General features: G+C 36.5%; 1 long non-coding RNA gene across 1 annotated transcript; it reads right to left on the reverse strand.

Annotated features, from left to right (window-relative positions):
* Nucleotides 1-279: 279 nt before the first annotated feature.
* On the reverse strand, nt 280-21,180 carry LOC120889093 (uncharacterized). The gene is made up of 2 exons (XR_013425002.1): nt 20,348-21,180; nt 280-579 (listed from the first exon to the last, which is right to left on the reverse strand). It is a non-coding gene; the product is annotated as an uncharacterized LOC120889093 (long non-coding RNA).
* Nucleotides 21,181-22,284: the final 1,104 nt, after the last annotated feature.

Consider the following 22,284-nt stretch of genomic DNA (forward strand, 5'->3'; position numbering starts at 1 on the left):
CCTATCATGAAAAGGTAGAAGCATAAATGATTTTATGAAAATATTGTCTATGGAGTGTATAATTTTAGAAGAAATTATTCATTAAAATATGTTTGAATTAAAGTACATGATTAAAATAATAATAGAATAGTATTTAAAATGACATTAACAGAGACTATTTTTCAGGTGGCTACCATGTAATAATTTGTTTAAGCTATTTAACCAGTAAATTGCCATAATAATTTAGATATAGGAAAAGTATGTATATTAGTTTTCTGTAGCTGTTAGGAAAAGATCACATTTTTGATGGCTTAAAACAGCAGAGATTTATTATCTTACACTTCCGTATGTTAGTCCAGTGACCTCACAGTCCTAGCTGGAGGGTCTAGGAAAGAAGTTGTTTTGTTGCTCTTTCCATCTTCTGACAGCCATCTGCATTCTTGCTCGGTGGAATTTTCATGTTCATATCACTTTCCAAGTCAGTTAAAGTCCCTCTCAGCTTCTTGTCCCTCTTGTTCTCTCTTCTGCCTCTTCTTCCACTTTTAAGAAGCCATGTGATTAGACTGGGATCACCCAGATAATCCAGGATCATCTTTCTATCTAAAGGTCAAAAGATTAGCAAATTTCATTGACAACCTTAATTCCCTTTTTGCATATAAAATAACATTCACAGGTTCCAGGGATTAGGATGTGTATATCTTTTGTGAGTCATTGTTCTGCCAATGGTATATAATTATTCACAGCTGAATATGATAGCTTATTGTTATCATCCTAGGTACAATATACTGCTTATATATCTAAGAAACAACTTAAATAGCATAACACATAGGATTATGTATTCCATGCACTATGATAGACTAACTTCCTTACTTCAAATCATAAACATTATTTGTGCATTTCTTGTACCCCATCAAAACAATTTCTCCTTGTACTCTGTAAGAGTGGGATTATAGATAAGGGAGCGAGAAATAAAAATAGAAGCAGAAAGTTATCAGTTCCAAGGGTTAAATGCACCCTGACTGAAATCAGGAAGCAAAACAGCTTCTACACAATTTTGGAAAAAAATAATAACGTTACCACACAATTTAACTTTATGCTCTGTGATAATCTCACAAGAGCAACTGAGGTCAAAGGTTGAAATTCGTCCCCAGGTTTGCAGAAACCCAGAAACCAAATTTGTATTTTGTGAGGTCTATAAGAAGTTCCAGATTAGCATTGACCACTAAGAATGCAGTGAAGCTTGAGCACTGCTCTTATCATGAGCATTGCAGGGAACAGTAACATTTACCAGGCACCCATCATGTGCTGCCTGCATATCACAGGAATTATGGAGTATATTATTATTAATACAAACTAAGTAACATTTTACTTAAGTAACCTTGTGTGACTAATGCTGTCCTTTCTACAGCCTCTTCCTTGTTTTCAAGTGGAGGAAACCAAAGCTCAGTAAGTAAAATTGGAATGGAAATATTGACCCTTTTCATCTCAAAAGTCATTTAGTTCCCCTTATATCATACTCTCTCATATCCAAAATCCAGACACATCTTTAAAAATAAGAAACTAAAGAAGGCACTTTAAATTTTAATTGCACTTAACATAATTTTTGAGTAATAGTTGACTTCAAATAATACTGTACAGTTGTAATTAGAAATCTCCAAGGTGATCTTAAGAGTCAATCTTGTCTCTAATTTAACTCAGACCTCTAGGAGGGGGTGTGTGGTAGACTAACTAATGGCCTTCCAAAAATGTCCACATCCTGATCCCTGGATGTGTTACCTGGAAAGGGGGACTGAAAATTGCTGATGGAATTAGGTTTGCTAATCAGATATTATGCTGGTTCATCTGCTAATGCCCAGTGTAGTTAGGGGGTTCTCAAAAGAGAAAAGAAGTCAGATATTTCAAAACTAAAGAGAGAGATGTGGCCACTGTTGGCTTTAAATACAGAAGGTTCTCAAGCTAAGGAATGTGGGCAAACACTAGAGCTGGGAAAATTAAGGACACAGATTTTGCCCTAGAGCCTTCAGAATGGATTGAGGCCCTGTGGGCACATTGATTCTAGTTCAGTGAGAGCTGTTTGGGACTTTCAACCTCCAGGACATAAAAATAATAAATTTGGGTTGTTTTATGTTACTAAGATTTTGCAGCAATTCCTAATAGCAGCAACATAAAACTAACACAGTGGTTGTCTATTGAACTCACTCATGGACCAAAAACAAAACACCCATACAGTCACCATATGTGAAGAAACTTTGGGTCTTCCTCACTGTGTCCCTGGTCTAAACTTTATTTGTGAAGGAGAGAAGCAAGTATTTGGTGGTTCTAGAACTAATGGAGAGAAGAAAGGAGAATCTATTAGGCTCTTTGGGAGTTTAAAAATAATATCTTGGCTTCTTTGGATATTATTATTTAATAACTTATATAGTCTTTTCTCATTGAAATAACAATTCCAATATATTGAAAGTATTATCAAATACTGGAAAGTATTAAAATGTTTTAAAGCTGATCATTGCAGTTTCAGTATCTTACCTACCTTTCACATATTCAGAAATACTAAATGTATAGTCTTTATGCTCCTGTTAATCAGAAATAACTTGAGTCTAGATGTGAACAATTAAATGCTATTGTTTTGCCCAATGAACTGAAAGTCAAAATCCAACTGGAGATCCTTCTCTAAAGATATACTGTACTTCTTTAGGAATGTCGTGAATTACTTTTTAAATTATCTTGAAGAGAAACTCTTTTAGGAAAAAAATCTTTCTTCCTTGAAAGAAATGAAGAGTAGTTGAGCAATACCTCCATGTAGAACATAGGAAGAAATAGAGGGGCCATGTCTTTACCTTAATATTACCATTAGAGGAATCAGGTTATTGTAGAGTCTCAAAGCCTGAACACGAAAGTTCAGCAATTAAAGTAGGGGTTCACTTTGTGATAAATCATTGGTGGAAATAATTGAAGATGGAAAAGCATGAGCAGTTTTAAAACAAAAGGAGAGTTAATAAAAATGGAGGGAAATAACCTCCCAGTAGAGATGCATCTGGCAGTGCTAACAAATACCCTCAAAGCCCTGATTTCCCTTGTGGTGGTCTCTGAGCACTTGGCCTGGGCAGCCGAACCAGAATGGATGGCAATAATTAGATTCCGATGAGTGAAGGGCCCACACCAGGGCCAATGTTTCTGGAAGAGTTAATGAAAGGAGAAGAAATCACCAGATTTCACAAAGGATATAAAATGGATGCAGAGCCTACAAGAGTTTTTTTTTTTTTTTTTTTAAATGACTGGTTTCTTCCTACTCACCTAATGTATAGGGGTGGGGGATATCTAGCACACAGAAAATTGATCACAACTGGAGAATTTTAATATGTGCACACTTCCAGTAGTAAGATTCAGGGTCACCCAGAGCTATTATTCAAAGTCAGTATCAGACCATTTAATTTTCTGCTTCAGTTCCTTTCTGCTTCTCCCCCTCCAACCCTCCAGCCTAATGGCCATACAGCATCTTCTCTTTTTTGCTGTCCCTCTGCCTCTTTTAAGCACTATTTGTGCTCCGAATGGAGTTTTATGACTGACGTCTCCAGGTACTGTATCTATTCTCCTTAATGAAACCCTAGTTGTAGCGAGTGCTAATAGCTCAACAAGCGTTTTATAGCCCTTGTAAAGAAAATGTGTGGAGTGGATGGGGATGTACTTAGCACTCAGCTTGGTAAATACAAAATGGACATGGGCAGTACAGTTACAGCTGTGAATGATTTGTGGTGACTTTCATGTCAGCTGTTATTTTCCTCTTTTGTCCCTTCCTGGAAGCCCCAGAATCCATTTTAAGTTAATTCCAAAAGCTAAGCCTGAAACAAATTGTATAGTGACGGACCAAAAATGTAAGTGGAAAAATAATGCCAGGGGCTACAGTATGCCAATGTGTTAATCCACTTGGACCAAGGCAGTGTAAAATGTCTGAAATAGACCCATTTGCCTTTACTACTCAGGCACTTCTCTCTTTGCTCCCTTTGATAATCATATCCTGACTCATTTGATACTACCATCACGTTCTAATCCTGTTTTCTTGCACTTAACTCACATTTCTTTCTAAACAGTAAGTCTTCACTTTTTATGTTCATTTCTTTCACTCTTGCACCAATTCACTTTCTATTTTAGCATTAGTGTTTAAGGATGAAATTTATCAGTTTGTAGGTGAACAGACACAGGTATATGCAGTAACTGAACTAATAACAGCCAGCTGTTCTTGCTATTAGCTCCGCAGCTGCCTCTTGCTCAGTTCACCCTGGTGGGAAAACTAATAAACCTTACAAGCTAAAAAAAAGAAAAGATAGGAAAGGAAAGAGAGAGGACTAAACGTGCTTTAGAGCTACTATTATAGGAAGAGCCTGAATAGAGAATGGTTGAGTTTCAAAAAAATCATCCATTTATGTTGTAAAAACTGCTAGTGATCCATTTCAAGGACAAAATGATACCTGAAAGGCAACTGGTGTGTGCTCCTCAGAAGCACAAGCACATTCAAATTCTAAACTTTTGGGGGTGCTTTTCAGTTCTGTGAGTAGTTCATTAGCTTTTCAACTGCAAACAACTGATTCATTTCAACACACAAATCACGAAAGAACATGACTTTGAAGTAAGTAGCTAATCCCATGATATATCTATCATTTCATATCAAATAAATCTCAGCTAAGGACAAGCATTCAAGTACAGGTGTCAATTAATAAAGGATGAATTGAGATTGGAAGCCCCACAGTCAAGATTACATTAAAAATGATGGCATCAATAGTATTAAATTAAGACAGCTTAGGCTACTTATATTTTTTTAAATGACAAACTTAGGATCATTCCCTAACACTATACTATTTCCATAGCAACAGTAGAATATTGCAATATACATTTGGGTCAAAGCAATTATTTATTATCATGTGTTAACACCTTAATCATCTGAGTAATAGCTAGCATTCATTGAGTGCCTAAAATGGACCTAATATTTAACTTAACCTTCACACAAAAATCTGATGAGCTTGGTGTCCCCAACCCCTGAATTTTACAAAGAAGTAAATTGGCTCAGAGAATTGAAATAACCGAAACTCAGTCACAAAGACAAATCGGGCTGGGATCCCAACCCCATTCTGTGTGATTTGAGAGCCTCCTCCCCTCCGCTGCTGTGAGACAACCTGGTATAGTATTGTTATGTGTTGAACAGTGTCTTTCATAAAAGATGTTGAGCCAGGCACAGTGGTGCATGCCTATAACCCCAGCAGCTAGGAAGGCTGAGGCAGGAGGACCATGAGTTCAAAGCCAGCCTCAGTAACAGTTAGGCACTAAGCAACTCAGTGAGACCTTGCCTCTAAATAAAATACAAAATAGGGCTGGGGATTTGGCTCAGTGACTGAATGCTTCTGAGTTCAATCCCTGGTACAAAATAAATAAATACAGAATATGACCTTATTTGAAGGAAAGGTCCTTGCAAAGGAAATCAAGTTAAGGTGAGGTCATTAACATGGGTCCATGTGAAAATGAAACACAGAGATTAAGGTGATGTGTCTAAGCCAAAGAATTCCAGGGACTGCCAGCAATTCTCCCAAAGTAGAGAGGCATGGAGCACATTCCTCCTTGCAGCGTTCAGAAGGAATTGTGAACCCTGTCAGCACCTTGGTCTTGGTGTTCTAGGAGCCAGGGCTCTGACACAATGCATTTATATTCTTTAAACCACCCAGATTGTGGTATTTTGTTTTGGCAGTCTTAAGAAACTAATATACAAATATATACAGTAGATAAATAATAGGTTCTATGTACAATACAAGCAAATAGCAAATAATATAAAATAATAGAATTAATAAAACTAAATTAATGTTTCTTGCATTAGTTATTTTTACCTTTCAAACACTTTTACAGTATTTTTCTATGTTAAATAAATTTATGAAATAGTTTTGGAGGTTAATTTTCAGTAATCCAAATAAAACAAAAAAAAAGGGTGAATAAACATGGAAATACCAGGGGGGAAAATGAGCATAATAAGGATTAATTAGTTACAGTAACTAGAGTTGCCCTAGAAAGTAAACTACCCCTTTGGAACAAGCACAGGGAAAGTTGGTTTCTTAATCATGAAATAATGGTGTGTAGATAGCAGGTCAATGGAGCAAGACTTCCTCTTAGCTGAGCGGTGATTTGGGATGCCAAGTTAGGGAAGGTCTGGATCTCTTGGATCTTTCAGTGTTTAAGTGTGTCTAAAGGGTCATTTCCATTCCAGCCAGCCAGAGAGGAAGGCAGAATGAAGGTGCTCACAGAAGGTGTGTGGAGGCTAGACCTGTAAATCACACATCACTTCTACATATAAGGCAGTGCTCAGGCCACACCTAGTTGCAAGGAAATTAGGGAGAGAACATGAACTTTAGAAGCCACTGTTTCTGACACAAAAAGCAGGAACTTGGGGCTTCCCATAAATCTGAATTCATTTCCCTTAGTCTCTTCCTTCTAGATGTTCCCAGACAAGAATGCTTCCCCTGCCCTCTCAGACTCCAGCATTTCCCTCCAATTCCTCTTGTTTCCAATTCCACAACATTCCTTCGTAGTATCTCCCAACTAGCCAGCTCTGTTCCCACGCACTCAGGCTTCTCTTTGTCACTGTGGATAATCTTCCCTTGACTCTAAGGCAAACCCTCCAGTTCTTCCTCCATATAGATACAACCCACCACTCCTTGCCTATTCCGTTGAATGACCAGCAATTGTGTCTTGTTACTCCAGATTAAAGTTTTCTTTTCTATGGGATTATTTCCATCATTGACCATACATGAAAATATAAATCCCACTAAAATGTCCCATTCATTGTCTTGTTTTCAAAGCACCTATAGAGAAATTTCCTCAGAAGAGTTACTTACATCCCTTATCTCTGTTCTGCTTCTTCTATTCACTTTGAAACTCACTCTAATCATTTTCATCACCTTATAAAAATAGCTTTCATCAAAGGGAAAAATTAACTCATTTCTATAATTAATAGTTGATAGTCCTTAGCTCCCTCAGCAATATTGGATAAACTCTGTTACCATTTCATTGCTGGTTCTCTACCTACCTGGCTGCTCCTCATCTGCCCTCCACACACACATTGGAAAATCACTTCCACATTGTCATACTTTTTTTTTTTTTTTTGGTGCCAGGGATTTAACCTTGGGTTGTTTAACCACTGAGCCACATCCCCAACATTCACAGTCCTTTGTGTGTGTGTGTGTGTGTCTCCTTACATTGCTGAGGACCTCACTAAGTTGCTGAGGCTGGCTTTTAACTTCCCATTCTTCTACCTCAGCCTCCCAAACTGCCAGGATTATATGGCATCCTTATTTCTATTCTATCTACTTCTAACTTCCTCAGTAGTATGTCCTACTTCATGGCTTTAAAACTATCCATATGCTGTTACCAATCAAATTTAGGTTTCTAGTTCAAATCTCCCCTCTGCCCTCCAGATGAATAGGTTTAGTTGCATGCATAACACATCCAACTGGAAATCTAATCATAATCTCAAGCTGAAAAGCTAAAAATGAATTCCTAATTATTGACATTCTCTAGGCAAACAGGTAAACAAAGATTTCTTCTTTCACAATCTTACCTATCTCAATAAAGCAAAAATTCATTCTTCCAATTGCTTGAGCCAAAATAAAGTCTGTTTATTCTCTTTATCTCAACCTTCACTTGGCTAATCTTATTGTTTCTACCTTCATTCAGATATCTCACTTCTGATATCTCCACCCACCTGTTTTAAGCTAATATCGTATCTCTCCTACCTGTATTAAGAAATTTCCTTTTTCACTGCTTTTCTTATTTCAAAGCTTGTTCCCCAGCAATCTGTTCTGAATGGAGCAGCCAGGTCATGTAAAATGCAAAATCCATTTAAAATGTAAGTTAGATCATGGAACTTCTGTGTTTTGAAGTTCTACTCCATCTTTAAATTTCTGTTACAAGAACAGTCTCTCATTGCCTGAGCCAACAAGACCCACACAAGTGACACACCCTGCCTCCTCTCTGACTTCATCTCTCACTTTTGTATAGCTTTACTCTAAATCCCTGGACAGGGACATTCCAAGCATGCTCTCATACCAAGGCATTTGCTCTTGCTGATTCCTCAGCCTAGAAATTTTTTCCCCAGACATCTACTGTGTGTGCCTTAATTTCCTTCAAGTTTGTTCAAATGCCATATGATCAGTGAAACTTTTTTTTACCTCTCTGTACAAATACTAATGCCCACCCACACTACCCTCCCTCACACTCTTTATTTTTCTTTCTATTTCCCAGAAGCACTTATTTTTTTACAACCTGACATACCATACATTTTTATATATTCCTTCAAAATGCAGGCATCATGCCTTTTCCTTTAATTTCTCGTTTCTATAGCAACGATGTGACAAAATGACAACAGATATACTCTTCAACAAACCTTGATGGAAGTTCTATGATGAGATTCACAATTTACACCGTTTCCTTTAGACCACTCGTCTAGAAGGTGTGGGTATTAGAAAGGGAAAGCAAGAAGTTAGAGTAGTAACAAGTAGTAACAAGAGGCTAACAGAACAGAATGAACAGATCAATATTAAAACATACATAGAAAATTCAGCCTTTAACACTAAGTTGATTGCATAAAATTTAGTTGATTGCCTTTTCTTATAATGAATTATATCAGCAAAATAAAATAATTTTAAATGGAATCTAATTTTACAGTACTTGGGATCTCCTTCTGGAACAAATTACAATCAATGAAAACCTAAATTTGCTCTACAGATAAAGTGGAGGGTATTATTAATATTGCAATATACTTTATGTTTTTCTTATAAGAGTTAAAGAGAATAACTCACTTGAGTTAAAATGATTTTATTCATAAAAATATTTTAACACAGAAACACATTTATTGAATAATATTAAACTTCTAATGATTATCTCTGAAAGAATATCACTTATTAATAAAATATTACATGCAAAGTGAAACCCTTCTGAAACAAAAAAAAATTATATTCAGTGTGAAGTCTAAAGCCTAAAAGCTTTGAAATATTTTTTTAATAAGGGTATTCTTCAGACTTACAATGGTTAATTGTTAACAAAATCAGAAATAAATAACAGAAATCAAAATTTATAATTAAATTTAATTATCAGATCTTAGTTAAATTTAACTAAGTGAAAACTAGTTAAATAAAAAAATGTATTGAGTTAAATTAACAATTACTAAGGTTCATTGTAGATACTTCTGCACTGCACGTTGTCTGCTAATGTTCAAACATCAAATCTTGCTTCTAACTTTCAACTCTCTTAAAGCAAAAACAAAGAACTTGCTGGAGTATTTTTTTACTACTAAAATAGTGTCTGTTTATTGTAGAAATTTTTTGTTCAGATGCTACTTTTTTTTTTAAAGAGAGAGGGAGAGAGAGAGAGAGAGAGAGAGAGAGAGAGAGAGAGAGAGAGAGAGAATTTTTTTAATATTTATTCTTTAGTTATTTAGTTATCCGTGGACACAACATCTTTGTTTGTATGTGGTGCTAAGGATCGAACCCCGGCCCCACGCATGCCAGGCGAGCGCGCTACCGCTTGAGCCACATCCCCAGCCCCAGATGCTACTTCGAAAGGTAAACCCCATCCTTCCCATTTACCCACTTACTGTTTTGAGTATCCATTGATAGATGCATAAGCAAAAACTGCTAAGGTAAGTTATGAAATAATCAGCTAAATTTTCTTTGAATTTTCAAGAGAAACAAAATGTGACAACAAGACAACTAAAACATCAGATCTGACATGAGATACTTATTTTAATTCTACTTATGAGGTGTAAGATTCATGAGAAATGGACTTTGAGAGTGATTCAACAATCAGATGCTGCATTTGTTTATTACACAGAGTCTTCTATTTGTAAGGTACTGTGTAGGCCATGTGCTTAGAAGACATCCAGGAGACTCTGGACTATGGGGAATCACTGGGAAACCAGTGAAGAGGTTCAAGGCCATAAAATGAATATGAAGACAGAGAAATGCACAAACAGCTAAAGGTAGACATATTCAGACTTGAAGAGGCAAAGAAGGATTCAAGGACAACCTTTTAGGAAACTTGATTCAACAGAATTATTTGTAGTTTGTTCATTGAGTGTCAAAACAACATCCTGCTTCCTTCCATGGGTCAGTAGACTATGATAATCTCCAAAGTCCATTATAAGTCTGTCGCATCTGTAAGCTCTGTGGGAAAGAATAAACCAAAGTACAACAAGGTTTTAAAGGAGAGGAAAAAATAGAAAAGGTAAGATCCATACTTTGGGATGTTCTTGGAAGAATGAAGTAGGATTTCAAACACAGCCATTGGATATGATAGTCACTAAAAATGAGAGTCTGAGTAAAGAATCAATGGCTTTGAGAATGGAGCATAGCAACTGAGCAGCAGGCATGCAGGTCTTTCTGTAGGTAAGTAGGATATCTTTAAGGAGCTGCCAGATGCTCTGAAAGGCAATTATGGACCCATGTTCCAGATGAGCTTTAGTCAGTCTAGTACTTAATTTCATGGACAATGGAGATTTATGAAATGAAAGTAAACAGTCAAAAATTATCTTAGAAAGTAAAGTTTTAAACATATTAGTCCAAGTAGGTTTTTATTTTTTACTCACCACATAGAAGTGATTAATGAGTTTTCTTGCAAACAGAAACTGCCTGTGATATTATAGAATACTAGGAAAACTCCCCCCACCTCAAGTAGATTATAATCTAATTTGGACACAAATTACAAACACATGATTGATTTAAGAGAAAGTGAAAAATATGAGGCATTTTGATACAAATACAAGTCACTATAATTATCAAGGACATTGTGTCTCTATTATTTTTAAAGGAAAATATTCTAAAAAGCCTTTAAAATGGTGAATAATACTAATCATAATGAACATATGAAATTATGCCAGAAATTTATAATAAGATATAAAAGAAGATAACTGGAGATTATTTCTATTTTCATTTGCTTTTCTCAGTAAAACCACCAAAGAAAAATTAATATATTTTTTTAAAATTTTCACAGTTTGTATGCTGAGAATTTCATTGTAGTTTAACTGAAGCTTCATGATAATATAATGGGTTCAATATACCCATTTTTAAATTTTAATCTATTGTGGTTCAGAGTGGTCAAGTGAATTGTTATTGCTGACAATAACAATTTTCAAGCTGGAAAATACAAAGATTCCAGTCACACTGGACTCCTCACACCTTCTCTTTCTGCTACACCAGTCTTTTCAGTGGAGATAAATGGGGGGTTGATTTTATTTTATCTGATGTTAACATAACCCCACTGACACCTCAGTCCCTTGGCTCTGAAGTCTTCTCTTTTAGTGTAAGTAATATTTACATGTATGCAATGCTAGAGACATTTTTCAACCCATAATAAATGTGAAATTTGTAGTATTATACAACATATATTAGAAATAATTTATGGTATATTAAAAACAGCAAAGCCCTATATTTATTCTTCTTATGCTATCATTGTCACTTTTAAAGTTTAGGATTTATTCTGAATTCCCCAAAGTAATTTTACTAGACTCTTTCCACATTTGTGAACTTCATATACTTTAAATTTTCTTAGTTTGACGCTATCTATGGAAAAGCTTTCCATTTTAACACATACCAATCTGTCTTCAATTTTATCATTTGGTTATTTAATAATGTCACTTTCATGTTATTATTTAACTCCTTTTACATATATTATACTAAATAATGTTTTATGTTTTTGAACTTGATAGTTTCCTTATATTAAGAAAAAAAGAAAACTTAATAAAAGTCAAAATCCTTTTATTGAATATATTTCTGTACATAGTAAAAGGTGGGTGGAAATGGGGGACTGAGATTTAATTTTTTGCTTGCTTGACATTTAAGATGCATGAAATATAAATATCATAATTTAATATGGAGGACAGCTAAACTAGATTTTCTTTGAAGCTTGTTTAATCTCCCTAGAGCAAGTCAGGTAGTTTATACTCTTGACTTTCAGACAATTATAACAATGCATTATGCTTCCAGAGGCAAAGGTAAAAACAATAAACATCCATTGAAATTGGTACTACTTCAAAGTTTCCCTTTTCGGTAAGATTAATTGCACTATAAAAACAAAAAGAGTTCTATGAGGCCAAATAAACCGGAAGAACCATTTTGAGGCTGAAGCACCATTTTGAGGCTCCCTGGGGATCTTCAGCCTGAGAATCCTACCTTTCTTACTTAAAGATGGTAGTACTTAGGTTTCAAGGTTACAGTAAGAATTCCAGGTCTCTTAACTGAAAGCAGTTATTCGTGTAATGTCTGCTATTGGTCTTCCTATTTGTATTCTATATGCTAATAAGAAAAATTACATCAACTAGCATTGATCATAAAGGAGCATTTATTTTGCTTCTTAATTTTTTATGAATCCTTGGCCAATTGAGATCACTGGAAAGCCAGGGCTTTCCTGATGTCTCTTCCCCCATGTGAACACGTAATAGGTGCATTTTCCCCAACAGCTACTGCTACCACCAGCACATAGCTGCACAATGTTCCAGGAAGTCTGAAGACCTACATCAGCTGCCTTCGGGTAAAAAGTGAGGGTGAGGTGAGAACAAGCATTTTATCAGAATTTAATTCAACCAAGGGGAGTGCTGAGACAAAGATGCTCTTTAGGGTCTCAAATGACACATCCTATATAGTAAGTAGTAAAAGTGGGGCCATATTAGTTCTAACAGGAAAAGTGTCAAACCAATGATAATCATAATATTTGATTAAATAAAAGCCATTCACTTCCTTTGTTTGAACCATGGAGTCTTAATAATGTTCAGAAAACAATGTGAACTTGCTCATCGGTGTAGATGGTGGAAAAAATCACAAGCTGTAGAGTCAGCCAAGAGTAGAAATATACTCCGTAACATGTGGCATGTGATCTTGAATAAACAGTTAGACTTCTTTGAACTCTATTTTCTTTTAAATGTGTAAAATTATAAATTTGGCATAACACATATATTCAAACAGATAACAAATATGACACCTGATTACAGTTATAGTGTATTGTTTTTCTAAGTGGATGTTTTCTTCTCTTAAAAATGAGTATAATATTATCCGTTATTACAGTTCTTACAATAATTAGAAATAACATTAAATTAAAAATATATGGAAAATAGTTGATGTTCAACAAATGGTAAATAAAATCCTAGTTTGGGATAGAGGAGGCAAGATTAAAATAGTGATTAAGAGAAACTGAACACTCTGTCTGACATCCTGTGACTTCACTCCTCATGACACAGAACATTGCCATCCAGTAGAAGTATCATGCAAAATGCACATCTGATTTTAAATTTCCTGAAAGCAACATTTTAAAAATAGAAACAAGTAAAATTAATTATATAGTTTAACCTATATAGGTAAAATAAGAAAGAATTAGAGACCTCATTTATATAATCCATATAAAAGTATTCTAATTGTGCTAGCTTACAATATTTTCAAAAAATCAAAATATAGTGCTTATTTTATATGTAGCACATTTCAATTCAGATTAGCTATATTTTAAATTTTCAAAGTGCTAGTGGATACTATTGAACTGCCTGGATACTGCCACTTGACACTCATCTAAACATTCCACTCCAGAACCAATTCTGTCCTCAAAGTGGAGGAATTCACAAAGTTTTTTTTTTTTCTCCTCCTCAGGATACTGCCACTTTGAATCTCGGTCTCCCCAGGATTCAGGGCTTGTCAGAGAGAAGGGAACTAAGCTTAACCAAAATCCCACTGCTGTGTCCACTCACCACCTAGTATTACCTCTACAAACTTTTTCAATGTCAGATAATATTTCAGATCTCTACTCCCTACATATCTATATCCTGTGTAAGCACCCACTTCTTGGATATTTCCTTAAAGATAGCCATCACATCCTGACCTATACATGGATATAGTCTTGGAGCAAGAAAGGCTTGCACCACTCAGCCAGACAGCACAACACAGAGAAGGACTACTACAGCATTGCAAAATGATAGTAGGAGTATGGATTCAGAAAACTGCAAGAGTAGAATTCCACCTGATCTTCTGTAAAATAAATAGCCAAAGTTTTGCTGGGGACATACACAAACTGAAATACATAATTAAGGTTTAGAAATCATAGCATGAAAGATATAAAATAAGCCTGGGAGTGTTGCAGGCTACTGGATAGTTAGAGGCCTTAGGTACATCCAGAGAGCTTGAGAATTGCTTGACACCAGGAGCTTCTGCTCACATAGATTCTGGTATGAATGGCATCTGCTAGAGCTGTACGGGGCACAACCAGTACACTTGGAATTGGCAGTCCTCTGAGAGGTCAAAAGAAAAGAATTAAATTACTCCACAGACAGCAAAGTAAAAATCATTAATTTGAAAGAGAATATTGCAGAATATTAGAAGGGGTGATAGAATCCACCCAAGTACTTGTCAGTCAAATGTGGGAAATGATAGATTTGCACAGTGGTTTCTACAGGGGGATTTGATACAGCAAAGAACAATGTAGGAAAAGAGGAAAGAAATATAGCATGTAAAGTGAGATGAAGTAAAAGTAGAAAATGGGATCATAGAACCCCCATTTACATGTAATCTTCCATAATCTTCAAAGATATTTTGGGAGGTTCTGGATTTCTCACCATATTATGATATGAATTTGAGTGAATTCTATTTAAATATTTAATATTCAGTTTCCTTTAGCAACCTAGAGGCTCAGGAAGGTGATCTCTTGACTATATATAAACTGGAGGATCATAAAGACTTAATAAGTATTTGCCAAATAAATTGTTATGGTCTGGACTAGACAATTGACTATAATAAAATTTTTAACTCATCAAAATGACAGAAGACACATATTAAAAATAGATATTAATGTGGACCAGGGAAATCCTGATGTTACAGGTGTGACTGGAAACCCTAAAATTTTTTACTATTTTAAATGAAGAGGATCAAGTATTTCTGACATGGTGGATCCACTCACGAATGGCTGGGCCCAGGTCCAATTCAAGAATGTTCCATTCCTGAGACTCCATGTTACTGTCTAGAAATTAGTTCAGCCTTGGTACTACTGAGAGCCTTTGGTATCACCGGTAAACTTTCAAAGACAATCCTATAATATTGACCATCTCAGTCTATTCTCAAGATCACCAACATATCCTCACTACAGTTATTGGTATACCTATGTGGAGAATTTGATGTTTTTCTCTTGATGGACCTAGGAAGAGAAGTCAGATAAGATCCAAAGTCAAACTCCTACACATTACATTAAAACATATATGATTGCCTCATAAAGTATTTTCATTGTCAATTTTTTTCTGATTATTACAGGAATTATCCATGTCTGAGCATTCATATATTAATGTCTACACATTACAAAACAAAATCAGAAAGAGTTTCACACTCTATTTTTTTATCATAGGTGGACACAATATCTTTATTTTCATGTGGTGCTAAGGACCGAATCCTCATGCATGCTAGGCAAGCACTCTACCTCTGAGCTACAACCCCAGACCCAAGTTTCACACTCTTTAAACTAGTATTTTATATTCCCCTTCTTCTCAAGAACAATAAAAGCTAGATAAAATAGGGAAGGAGATTTACTTTCTTTGTGAAATGAAAGATGGGAAAAATACATTTTTATTTATGCCTATTTATCCCTATGAGCTTAAACTAATCCTAAAGGGTTTGAGCAAAGAGCCAGCAATGCTAATGTGCAGGATCAACAGGTTATTTTAATTTTCTTGCCATAAATTGTTGAGAGAGACCTATGCTAACTCTGTTCTCATTAATTCATCTATATTCTCCTTTCCTGAAGTGAAAGCTGCCGGTTGCACAGATAGGATTCTGAAGGAAAGGCTGAACTGAGCAGAATATAGAATGTCATTTGGCTCAGCTTTTTGTTGACACTGAGGGGCTGCTCTCTTCTTGGATACAATATATCAAAAATCTCTTGGTCCAAAGAAATTATAAAATAATTTGGGAGAAATTAATGTTTTCCCAACATTTTGTCTACCTGACGGAAGTTAAAATGTATCATTCTTTTTGAGCATTTACATATACCTAATTTTATTCTGAAGTTTCCAAAGCTTAGAACATAAAGAAATTGCCCCAAACTAGGAATATATTTGTATATCTGTGTGTGTGTGTGTGTGTGTGTGTGTGTGTGTGTGTGTAAGCAGCCCAAATCTACTTATCTGCTAGCAAGAATTCCATCCAAAAGCAATTATTCATTTCCTATTCTATTCAAGCCACTGTATTATTTACTACTGGGGACAAGAATGAACATGATATAGCCCCTGTCAGTTTCAAGAACCCAAAAAAGGTCAATGTACTGAAGAAAATGCATAGAAAATTACTAGACTCTTGAGTCTTCTGTCTCCCCTTCACCTCTCTTACATGGTTTAATCTCTCTTCTCACTTCCCTTGCTGTCATGTCACATAAGAGCAGTCTTAGCAGTACTTTTTCCCCAGTTAAGGGTGGAGACTCCCTCCTAGCAGACAAGAGGATTGTAAGGTTTATAGGGAGGTAAAGCTTTAGAACTTACAAGGGGAAATCTGAGTGCTGCTAGATGTAATCACAGGGTAACCCCAGTGCACCTCTGGCAAAATATCATGTGTTGAAATCTATGCCCGGTTCCCAACTTTAGGTCTACCTCACCTGAATCTAATTTCTTACCACCATCTCTGTTTGATCCAGCTGAACGAGCATTATTGCACAGTGATTATGAGAAAGCTTCGGGGAATTAGATTGAGTTCAAATCTTGCCTTTTTTAGGTATGTGGTCAAGGGTTTAGAAATTTCAGCCTCTCCTGGGTAGAGTGAAGATACAAACTAGTCAAAAATTGGGGAGTAATGAAATAATGACTCTAAAATATCTGCACAGGCTCTGGTAATCAATGGTTAATTGATAGCATATACTCTTCTTCTAGATGTCTTCATGATGTTCATGTCAACCGACTCCTGACAAGCCCCAGGGTAAATCTTCAAGCTTTATCAATGCTTTCTAGGTGCAGCAGTTTCTGTCTCCATCTTCATCCTCACAGCTATGATTGTAACCTTCCCTTGCTGTCCTGCAATTCAACCTATACTTTTTTTTTTTTTTTTTGTGGTGGTGGATTCAACCTATACTTTTTTGTGTGGTGGATTCAACCTATACTTTTTGTGTGTGTGTGGTGGATTTTTTTTCTCTATAGATTTTCTGATCCCCACATTAGTCCTGTCTACTCCAGGAAGTCTGTGCTATCAAAAATTACAATACAACGGGGCATGGTGGCCCCCACACCTGCAATCCCAGCAACTCAGGAGGCTGAGACAGAAAGATCCCAAGTTTAAAACCAGCCTTAGGAACTTAGTGAGAGTCTTAGCAATTTAGCAAGACCCTGTCTCAAAATATAAAATAAAAAGGACTGTAGGTACAGCGCAGTGGTAATGTGCCCTCTGGGTTTAATTCCCAGTACTGGAGAAAAATCACAATACAGAAGAAGATGGAAAAAAATCAGGAAAAAAAAAGAATTAACAAGCTCATCTGGAGTGAATAGAGAAGACTTCATGGAGGAAACCCATTAAAACTTAGCTGTCACATTGCTGAGGTAGGAGGATAGTACTTCCAGAATAAAGGCAGTGATGTTAGCAAAGGTGGCAAAGCATAAACAGATGATACCATCAGGAGAAGTATGAAGTACCATCATTTTTGTTCAGAAACAGTCTTTTGAAAGCAGTTACTAATCTTTTACTAGAAACCCTTGAGGTCAGGTATGTTTTGGAATTCTAAGTTTTCAGATTTTTGAACAGAAATTCAGTTCACATGCTGTATATTAAAACATACCCCATGGGCTTTAGGCTGCACCTAGTAATCAAACACAGTGGTATTTCTACAGCAAGCATGCAAATATTCACACAAAGTGACATACATAAAAAGCATCGTGTCAGTTCAGATCAGGTTTTGCCACCAAATGAGATGTGGAAAAACATTCAGTGTTCAGAATTTTGAGATTTCTGAACTGCAGATAAAATATTTCGGGGCCTATAAAAGGAGATGTAGTCTGAAAGGTGAGGTGGGAACACATTATAAAAGATCTGAGTCTAAGTAGTTAGCTTTCATTTGTAAATTGATGAAGCATCTTTACAAATAACTTTGCACATTCAATTTCTTCTTATTTTAATGTTTTTTTGTGAAAATAAAATTATTGTTTCTACCATATCTTATTATATTTTTTCTCTTAGCTTTTGTGTTTATCCATGAGTCAAGTTCCTATTATTCTTCTGTGAGATGCAACAGAATTATCCTAAGCTGCAACTTGAGTATAACTCTTTGTGTCATTATTTTTGAATTTACGTAGAGTAAAACATTCCTGCTGGCATACAGGTCCATGTGTTTTAACACATGTAGGAATTGGAGTTACTACAACAGTGAGGAAACGAAATAGCCCTATTACCCCCCCAAAACTCCCCTTATTATGTCTGTGTTTTTAATCAGGCATCAGATGAGGGAGTCACACTGCTGTCCCCCTGTATCCCTCCACAGTACAGGAATACTCTGACAGGTTCCAATTAGAATTGGCAACTGCTGTTGGCCAGGATGCATGTTGTCTCCGAGCCTTCATTGTAGTGAGACCTGAAGTCAGCTGGCCAGTAGACCATCAGTTCTTCAAAGGTTTAGATGAACTGAATTTTTCTGTATCAAATCCCACTGCCTGTTTTGAAACAGGAATACAGTTGTATTTAGATGAACCTTCTTGTGTGATTCCTCTCACTCCCTGTTTGTTGACACACCCCTTCTCGAATCACACTTGGGTAAGTATGCATGGTTTACCCTCAGATACACTTCTGCACTAGAATGGTTGGCTTGGATTCAACCTATACTTTTTAAATTACTAACACATTCTTTTAGCACAAGTTAATGATGAATTTCCGGGGATGTGGTCTTGATTGCTTTGTGGTTCTGCAGGTACCAGAGAAACACTTCAATATGAAAATGCTAAGCTACTAGATGGTTTGCTTTAACTAGCAAAGTTTCCCCATCACCTAGAGATCAAATGGAGGTACTCATTTGTGTCTTCCTGAACTTACTGGGCTCTGGTCTCGGACATTTCAGTTACCAAATGCCTTTGCCAGTCCAGTCTCTCTTTGTAGTTCTTCTCTCTCATCACATATAGTATACATCTTAGGATACTGCTTAAATCTAAACTTTAGAAACTGTGATGCTCAGCAACCATAGAGGGTTTTGGGAAATAGTTCTTACAATCCAAAAAAAAAAATATGACTCAAAAAAAGGTGAGATTTAGAGAGATTAAACATTTTCTCTTATTTATAAATATGTATAAAGGCTTCAGAGAAGGTTTTTTTTCTGATGCTGTTAAAAATAACTGGAAGAAGAACACATTCAGTAAACTTTTGAATTGATGTGGGAGGGCATGTGGAAGGAGCCTTTCAAAGAAGGGCACTGAGAGGTAAGCACAGAGTTTGTGTCCTACTAAGTTGACAAGGTTTAATTGCCCCAAAGCAGAACACAGTGACACTGGAACACTACATTCCCTACCAATAGAGTTCCTGTCATAGATCTTCTAATAACAAAAACAGCACATATTTTATAGGCTGTGAAATTATGCAGTTTTCCTTCTACAAGGCAAGTGGGAGAGGAGTTTACAGGTGGAGGGGATAGCATAAATGAGTTCAGGACTGGAAACATCACGATTAATTCAATAATTGTTTTTTATGAAGTGCTTGCTGAAACAACTGCTAGATTAAATGAGCCCCAGTAGTGCAGTAGAGTTAGCAATGTCATCCTGAACAGGGCGGAGAATGTAAATCTTATAACAGTTTACAGATGTTTTTATTGAGTATCTCTAATCCAAAAGTTCCGACAAAATGAGGCCACCCTGGAAGGGTTCAGTGGCAGCCTCTGCACAGCCACAGCTCCTTACAAGTAGCAAATCCTCATTAATCCCTTTGGAATTCGTCCTAATGACACTAATCATGTCAAATTGTGGGGTATTAATATAAATGTTGTGTGTAACTGCATGAAAATCCAGAACAAAACTCCACAAATATCTTGCATCCACTCTCCTGAACAACAAAAATTGGGCTGCAGCTGAAGTACCTGGCTATGGTAAATAAATGTCATTCATTTTAATAGCACTGATTGAATACAATTCATATGCACCAATGTAGCCCTGCATGTGAACAAGGAACATTTAACAATTCACTGTATTTCAGTCAGAGCTAATGGATTTACACAAACAAAATTATTCAATAAGTAAAGTCCCCTCGTTATTTTGTCTTTCTTCCCAAAAGGCCACCAAGAATACCTCACAGTATAATGAATACACCCCCAGTGTCCTTTCAGAGAAAAACCTGAGATGTCTCACTCCTTCAGGGACAACACTCACCTTAAGTCCTAGTCCTATTAGTGATGGGCAAGCCCTCTGTTCCAGCAGCCTTGTTCCCAGGGGTCATCTCAAGCTTGAAGAATTGTGTTTCTTTCCTTTGGGGTGCCCCGAGCTTCCCAGGCATGGTAGAGTTGCTCTAGGCCACTTGGGGGCGAAGTATTCAAAAAATATAGCAGAGCCACAGAGAGAAACTTGGAGACAGGAAGCAATTTTCACATATGCCTGGCCAGGAGGAGCAGTTCCCCTAAAAAGCTGTAATCTGCTGTTCTTTTGAAATGGCTTGATTTTGGAAACTGCACTTGTCCTCTGGTTCCCAGTCATATTTGCCTCTCTATTGCAATTATTAGTGACATCATCCCAGCCACTCTCTTTGGAAAAATATTTTGGGTGCTCACTGTGCTACATTAAGGGATATCAATTTGGTTACAGTCAACCCTGCTAATAAGAATTCTATGAATTCTTTGATGTGACTTAAATAAATTTTGACTGGGGTGAGAGGTCTATTCCACATTAAGCATCTTGACCAACACACGGCTCAAATTTACAGATTTATCCTATCTCAGCACAAAAGTAGAGGAGTGTTATATAAGAGCTCTGACAGGAAAGGGGATACTGGAAGTATGAGTCACAGAAGACAGGCCGAAAGCACTCTATTAGATTGATAAAATGAACTAAAATCTCTGGGTGGACACTTTTGCACTGCACCCACAATATTATTCTTGATTTGCTAGGAAGAAAGCAATTTATTCTGTCACTTTCCCGGGACTTAGAGCTAATTGGCCTTTCATAGTTATGTGATTCTGCAAATGAGCATAAAAGTGAAAGCTGACAAAAATTCAAACAGGAAATCTGAATCTGCCTATTTTCATAAGTATCTTATAATGGTTTGTAGAAAGGGACGAGATTTTGATTAGAATAGCAAATTTCTTCATGCAAAGGGAAGTGCTCCAAATTACCCATCACTGTAACAAACAAAAAGATTGCTCTTCATTCAGGCTCCTGGATGAGAGAAAAATGAATGTTCTCTTCTGAATCCCGCCCCTGCCAGCCCCCTCTGGACCATCCACCGCAGCTAGTCAGCCTTGTCACCAGTGGGCGTTTCTCCGAATGTGACCTCTCATAGCTCACCGTCTCTTTTTTTGCTCTTGCCACCCCAATCCACAAGAAAAGACATGCATAATACATCACCTTTTACAGACCAACGAGACAGTGTGTCTACAAATGCAGCAGTGGGAGAAAAGAAATAGAAAGAAAAATAACTGAAACCTCCATCCAACCTTAATAGAAAAGAAGCTGGAAAAGATTAAGTTCAACATATTAAAAAAAAAAAAAAAAGTCTTCAAAGCCTGCAAAGAATGTTAAGGTATTTTCACAGAGTCTGGCACAGATGACAGAATGAAGACCGTGAGGGAAAATTGAAGAAAAGCAAACGGGGGCAAACATGCAGCACCGTTTTTTTTTAATGCACAAAATATACAGGGCGAATTTGCTGAGGCAACAAGACTGGGGTCATTGATGAAATTGAGTCCAGCTAGAGCAGAAGCAAGTTGGTTTAAAGGAAATCTCTCCCCTCCTTTCCTCTTTTTCTTGTTTCCCCTCTCTTTCCTAGTAACTAATCATGCCCTCTCTCCTTAGTTAGCCATGTGACAAAATTTACCTGAAAAGCTGCAGGTCGAGAAGATCAATCTGGGATTTATACTATGTGGTGGTACATTTTGTAGAGCTTTACAACCTTGAGTAAAAACTTAGGTTTCAAAAGAGTAGCTCTCCTGACTGCCAGTCCTTTTGCCATATTCAGGCACTAAAGCTCATTTTTCCCCACTGAGTTTGAGCTTTCAAAGTTATTTTCCATTCTGATGATTACAGACAGCTCGACAGACAAAGAAAAAGGGGTTTAAAAATAGGCAGTCACTACTAATATGTACTTTACTCTTTTT

The sequence above is a fragment of the Ictidomys tridecemlineatus genome, chromosome 8, assembly GCF_052094955.1.
Source record: "Ictidomys tridecemlineatus isolate mIctTri1 chromosome 8, mIctTri1.hap1, whole genome shotgun sequence".
Lineage (NCBI taxonomy): Eukaryota > Metazoa > Chordata > Mammalia > Rodentia > Sciuridae > Ictidomys > Ictidomys tridecemlineatus.